The sequence below is a fragment of the Mchenga conophoros genome, linkage group LG4 (genome assembly GCF_057382185.1).
Source record: "Mchenga conophoros isolate Kocher_MC1m ecotype Shallow Benthic linkage group LG4, M_conophoros_male_GT1.1, whole genome shotgun sequence".
Taxonomy (NCBI): Eukaryota; Metazoa; Chordata; class Actinopteri; order Cichliformes; family Cichlidae; genus Mchenga; species Mchenga conophoros.
In genome coordinates this window covers 6,343,924-6,351,364 of record NC_140529.1, presented here as the reverse complement: position 1 = coordinate 6,351,364, position 7,441 = coordinate 6,343,924, and the positions used below count along the sequence as shown (strand labels likewise).

Genomic DNA, 7,441 nt, shown 5'->3' with positions numbered 1-7,441 from the left:
TTATTTACAGTGAAACAGACAGACAAGTCCTACAATTCACTCAAAAGTGCAATTTTCCAATCATGCTCGTCCCTTGCTCCCAGTGCGTTCCATGTTGTAACTCCCTTAGTGTGTGTGCTCCCCAACTCGCTTCTCCGCTTGCCCCTCCTGGAGGAAGAAGGAAAATCCACCGTTAGCCACACGCTAGCCGAATAACAAGCTCACACTGATCGCACAGACTATACCAGTTCGGAGTAATAATCCCATGTCGACTGTCGCCGCGAGTCCAGGTTAAATACCCCTTTCTAGCCTGGAGGAATGATTACCAACCGCTGGTCAGGTAATCAGCTGCAGGTGGGCCGGCAACAGCGAAGAGGGACTCCCAATGACGACAGTCGCCAGGACACGCCTCTCCCATGGCGCGCACTTCCGTAAACAGCCCCGAGGACCAGGGAGGGAGAAGCAAACACACACACACAGAAAACATAAACACAAGCAGGGTCGTCCGGAAAGAACTGTCCAACCGTGACAAATAACTTTGGAGACCATTTTGTTTTTTTAGACTTCTTAATTTAACATCTACATCTATATATGTAGATATGTGTTCTCAACAATGTGTGCCATAAGAACACTAGCTGTGGACCTTTAGTGTCAACTATGTACAAGCGAAACAAATAAACACATCTTCTGGTGGTGGGCTTTTCACGCAGAGCTGGTGGAACCACCGCAAACACATCTCACACTAAATCTGTAAAAAAATAAATAATTAAAAATCCCAATGTTAAAATTTCATTTATGGGAATTGATCATAACATTTAGCAGTCTTTCTTGATGTCATTACCCATTTGTTGTCAGTTGCATGCTCTTCTTCCCCGCAGAAATGACAGATGTTTGTCAAGTCATCTGTTTTAAAAAGTGAAAAATTGCACATAGAGTATACTACCTACTGCACTTATTAGTTCATTCAAACAACTATATGGTTTGTTTCTACAGCCATCATGATGAAAATATTCACGATGTCTGAACACTGAATGGTGGAAAATGAGTTACCTGTCTCTAGGAGAGGAGTGGTGGCAATTTGCAGCCTGTGTGTGTTTCTGGCCTTTTTTTGTAGACGGAAAGTCTATTGACTCTTTTCGCAAGATCTTTTCAGCAAACTGAAAAAGAGATTCTAAGATGACTAAATAGGCTAATATCGTAAAATTTTGGTGACACAAAAAGGCGAACAGTATGGAGAGCTTAAGTGTCTGTTGAACATCAAGTTAGGAACACTGACCACACTGTTTTGTTAAAATCATTACTTTTTAAAAAGTCTACAACGCATTTCCGTGAACAATTACTTGTGCTTTTTTCCCCTGTTTCGGCCCATGATATAGAAATCAATCACTTACACAGTACACTTTGAAGAGATGTGGAGGAGGAGCAAAGATGAAATTCACACATGTATAACCTATGTGAAATTATTTTAGACATTTGTCTGATGTTTTATTGCTAAACCTCCACAACACTTTATGCAACTACTAAACATTATTCTCCCCGTGCTCTATTTTCTAATGTAAAAACATCTCATACAGACATCAGGTCCTCAAATAAACATTGAAACATGGGGAGACTTCTCTTTAAAGGCAAAATTAACCCATAACACCACAATATCAGAAGGCCAACACAAACATTTAAAACTGTTACTGCTAGTTTTTTAATTGTGAGTACCATTTTTTTTTGATTGACATCATACTTATAATTGTCATAATAAACACAAAAATAACAACAGCAACAAAGAGTTTAAAAAAGGGTCAAAATAAATTTCAACATTTATCCTTACCTTGTTGATTCCAAACAATTTTGGATACCTTGTTTAGTTTCTCCGAGTGGATCAAGATACAGCGACTAATTTTCTTGTGGGTAAATGACCTACAGTAAAATTATGTGGAGAATTACATGTAATAATTCAATACTTAAGACTATCTGTATGCCATGCATTTGTCTTATAAAACTGATTTGATGAATATTTTAAATGCAATTTTTTTTTTTACCACTAACGTCCAGTGATGATGTTCATTTACAGTTCCCAGAATGACTTCATGCTCCATGGGTTTGATCTTAAATTGAAACAAAAGAATAAAAATATTAACTTCAGACATTAAAAAAAAAGAAATGCAATAACATGTTGTTTAGAGTCCTTTTTTATTAAAGCAATTTATGATATATTATATATCATCCACTTATAAAGTACTCTGCAACAGCCATGATTCACCCCTCATTTCTTTAACCTGTGCAAGAAGCTGAACTATCTTATATTTTTTAGAAGTGGTTTTGCACATTACTTCCTCCAAGACTAATAAAGGTCTTTCTAAGGATTTTTTTGGACATGGAGTTCATTTTTCACTCATTTTCAATGCGATCCTTGTACCATCTGCAGAATAATGTTTAAGCCTCTTTAACAGTGACGTATGAATCACTTGAGAATAAAAAGGTACCTATTAAAGAGATGAAGCAGTGTTGATGATTTCAAAAGAGATATTAGCCCAAATGTTTGCAAATCTCAGCATTGATTGGAGTGTGTACAAAAAATAAAAAAGGAGGAAACCAGACAAGCACAGAACAAAACAGAACTGGCAAGTCTAATAAACTATCCACATCTACAAACCCCAGTCTCAATTCATTCTTTCTCCATAAGCTGTTATCCAATCTAAATCTGGATGTGGATATGATCCGAGGTACTTAAACAATACACACAAGGTTCTTTCTAGAGATACCTACCTTGAGTCTTGGAGCTTTTCTCTTCCAAATGGCAGTCATTGAAAATGAATCAATGAATGCTGCTTTTGCTAAATTATGATGATTGCATTGTCTCACCATGATCGCAAGATATGCATTAATAGACTTTTAACTGTTGTCAAGGAATAAAACACTGATAGTTGCATTGTTGTCAGTAAAGATCACTGTACCTCACTTTCCAACTCCATCTCCGGACCAATTTGTTGGATATCCCAGTAGAATAATTTGTAAGCACCAATTTTTGAGAGTAGAATGTGAGGACTCTTTCCAGCCCAGGCATCCATTATATCTACAAAAAGTAATGAGAAAAAGAGATAAGTCAGCAGGGCAAAATGTAAATCAAAATTTAAAATGCATAATTTCTTATGTAGTTGTCTGACAAAAGGCGTGTTTCAGGGTAAATACTTTTAAAATGCTGTTAAAATGGGCACATGGTTTAACAATGTATTTTGTAGGAAAAAAAGAGCACTTAAATTTGCTTTTATTTGGGGGTAAAGTTACACTTACAATGTTTAAATTTAAATAAATTTAAATAAATTCATATTAATAAAAGAAAAGGAATTTAGAAAAAATAGAAATAGAAATGCTCTTGCCCCCTATCAAATCTTTTTTCCAGCAGAAACACCTATTACAACAATTTTTTTTAAATTATGTTTAGTTGAAGCTACATGAATATATTTTAAAATACTCAGGCTCAAGGCTTGCACCTGTGGCCTTTACTATTACATAACCATTTCTGGAAAAATGTTATTTTTCTCCTCCAAAACTAGTTTTATCATCTCTAAAATAGAGTGTCAATTTCTGGGCTGTTAAAAGCAGCGTCTTAAAGAGTATTTGATCTTTCGAACTGTTGCTGGCAGGCAGTCATCATCACAACATTAATATACTTCTTGTAGTGGGCATTCTATGTCACTAGCAGCATATATGACAGCAATTTTAGAAAAGAAGAAAATGATGAACATACACTACTAGTTAGGGACACACCTTCCCATTCAGTGTTTTTCTGTGTGTTCATGCTTTTCATGCAGTGACAATCATCTTAGGTGACTACCCCATGAAGCTCACTGACAGAAGGCCTAGAGTGTGCAAAGCAGTGATCAAAGCAAAGAGTGGCTAATTTGAAGAATCCAAGATATAAAAAATATTTTTGGTTCTTTCATACTGGTTTACTACATCCTTTGTGTTAGGGTTAGTGCTCCATATGTGTCCATTCATAGTTTTGATGCCTGGAGTTCTAATCAACAATGAATCTACAAAATAGACAAGGAAATTAAGAAGCAACATTAAAATGAAAGTGTGTCCAAACTTTTCACTCTTAGTGTACATCAGATGTACAATATCAATCATGAACATTCTGGGTTACACAACAACAAAAGAAAGATTCAGTTTTGAAGGACTCACTTTTTCATTTGTGTAATTTTACACACGTGGCTTACATCCTTTTACAAGTTTTCTATAATGTTTTGCCCCATGAAGGTTTTTTTTTTTTTTTTTTTAAGCATTAACATATTGTTAAATTTAAAGATTCTTTTAAGAAATATACCTAAAAAAAATCTGGTTAAAGGTGTAAAATTTGCTATGCCATGATCTACAGAGTACTGAAACAAACACTGTCATAGGAACAAAAGTCCTTTTTAAAAAAATTAAAAAATATTATATTTATTTACATTTCTCTGCAACAGGTTCAGTGTATCTTTGAGGTGGTGATGCTGGAGGTGGTGCAGGGGTAGCTTGTGAGGCTGTTGCTGGGGCTGGTGTCACAGGTGGAACTGTTGCTTCTATGGTTTGTGCTGTAGATTGCTGGGCTGTAATCTGTGGAGGTGAGGCTTATGTGGTTGTAGCATTTGAAGCTGTGGTCTGTGAGGCTGGGTCTGCTGTTGTGGTCTGTGAGGCTGGGTCTGCTGTTGTGGTCTGTAGTGGCGAATTTCTGTCCCAAGCTTCGAAAAAATACTTCTTCCACTTCTTAATGTGAGCTGTTCAGATTTATTTCTGACTCGTACATACAAACAAAAGATGTCACGGTCAAAAAACTATTTGCTGCTACAGCGCACATTTCCATTGCCGTCCTGGCTCACTCTAACCTGCTACCACACATGCGCTGTAATGTTTTCTTACCCGACACAAATTAAACGCGCAGCATTTATTCTCTAACAACATATTATACAAAATTAAACATGTAACATAATAACTGAAACAGTATCAAAAATATTTCTCTATAGATTGGCTCTAACATGGTCTTTGAGGCTGGGTCTGCTGTTGTGGTCTTTGAGGCCTGGGGTCCGTTCTTCGTACCTCGCTTACTACATCCAAGATCAAATGACACATCCAAGATCAAATCATCGCGCTAACTTTGAGCTCGCTATTCCGGTTCTCCGAACACACCTGTTGTTGACGATTAGTATAGCTGGATGAAGTAATGTGAGATCACTGGGTGGCTTAACAGGAGCTACGCATCGATAGTAGAAACATTGATCGGCAACCCTCTGATTGGTCGGCGAAAATGTCGAAGGAGCGCGCTCGGTATTTTTCGGCAGCAGAGCAAGAACTCTTGATTGAGGGATTTCAGGAGTTTCAGAGTTTAATTAAAACGCAAGGGAACACTGCAAAGGCTGCAAAAGCAAGGAGAGAGGGCTGGCAGAAAGTTGCTGACAAATCAAACTCGTAAGTGATTTAATAATAACAATAATAATGGAGTGGATTGATATAGCGCTTTTCAAGGCACCCAAAGCGCTTTACAATGCCACTATTCATTCACTCTCACATTCACACACTGGTGGAGGCAGCTACGGTTGTAGCCACAGCTGCCCTGGGGCAGACTGACAGAAGCGAGGCTGCTATATCGCGCCATCGGCCCCTCGATCTGGCCATCACCAGTAGACGGTAGGGTAAATTTATTATATTATATTACATTATATCCCCTTTCACATTAGAGCCACGACAGGACCCACTAGAACATGGGAACAAGTAAAAGTGAAATATAAGAATATTCTACAGAATGGTAATATTTATCACTTATATTGCTTTTCGTCTCTTGAAAAGAGACCCTGAAATAATCTGTTTGTTTGTTCATAACAGCAACCAAGAAAAGGGCAGAGCAAAAAAAGACAGGTGGTGGTCCTGCACCCCCTCGTCAACAAGTTATCGATATCTCTCTATGAGCACACTGTCGCGCTGAGCTAAAGGATCCTGTCTATCCCGCAATATACGCTGAATTCTGAAAACTCTCCTTATCAATCTTGCACCTTCCGCAATGGGTGGCTCGCGTAAACGGACAGGACATGGCTGCGACAGACTTCCCAAATCCACCTTCGCTTTTATAGCCGTGGTCTCTCATCTTGATTACACGAAGTAATTTACAATTACTACTCTGAAATATGAATTACATCTGTAATAATCACATACATGAAATAGAATGATTAATAGTACATTTCCCTTTTTTTAGGAAATGACCTGTATGTATCTGTATGGAATCAATAAAAGGATCAAGTACTGCATTATCTTTAGTTACATTGATAATATTTATTTATGGTGAAACAGTGGTAAAATATCGCTGTTGCTTTCGTATACATGAAGCGGACATACCTGAGTGGCCGCGATCTAATCCTGTTTACATAAAGTGAACCTGCTCCTGAGCAGGTTTACGCTTACGGCTCTGTTGCTATGACAGCAAGTCCTGGATGAGCTTCGGAGAACCGAACGATCCAAGATCACGCGAAATCGTCAACAATCAAATCCAGCTAACTTACTTAGCGAGGTACGAAGAACGGACCCCTGGTCTGCTGTTATGGTCTGTGAGGCTGGGTCTGCTGCTGTTTGGGATTTGGTTTGTAGAGCTGTAGCGTGTTCTGGTGCTGTAGCACTTGTGGCTGGTTCTGGTGGTTCGTTCTCTTTCTGTGCTGTTGCTCCTGACTCTGGATCTGACACCGTTATTGCTATACCTTGTGGAACTGGAGATGGATGTTGTGTTTGAACTGGTAGTGATGTAAGTGATGCCATTGGTGGTGTAGCCTGTGTAGCTCTCGGAGGAGGTGGTGATGGTGCTACCGCCACTGGTGCTGCTGTAGCCTGTCAAGCTAGAGCAGATGCTGGAGCTGCTGCAGCTTGTGGTACTGCTGGACCTTGTGCTGTTAGTAATGTGGCTGCTGTTTTCTTTAAACCCCGGTGTGGCACTCTTGGCATGCTGTCTTTGCTTAACTTATTTACTTTTGGAATGATTGTCCCATTGGAATCCTGAAGATCTGCACTTTTACCTTGGATTGCTGTAATAATGTAAGGCCCTAAAAAGTTTGCTTCAAGTTTCCTCTGCTGGCTTCTTATGTTAGCTCTTAAAACTTTGTCACCAACTTTGCAAAAATTGACATTAAGTGTCTTAAGTTTTAAGACACAATGTATTTCTGGCAAAGCTTCAGTGTATTGATTGGACATGAAGAAAACTGTTATTGAGGGGTGGAACGATCCATAAAAATATTCAGTGGTGTAGTGCTTTTATGGCGGTGAAACTGATCTGCCTGTGCCTCAAAAACTAAAAAAGTTTCATTGTGTGGGATTTTCGTGTAGTTTGTCACAGACAGAAAGACATACCATGAACTCTTCTGGGATTTCGGAAGGATAGCGAGCCTCTCTGCCAAACATTAGGTAATAAGGCGAGTATTTGGTGGTCACTTGTTTTTTAGTTCTGAGTCCA

The 7,441-nt window shown here is 38.6% G+C and overlaps 1 pseudogene; it reads right to left on the bottom strand.

Moving 5' to 3' along the window:
* Positions 1-6,936, bottom strand: LOC146575406 (uncharacterized; annotated as a pseudogene).
* Between the last annotated feature and the right edge of the window lie 505 nt (positions 6,937-7,441).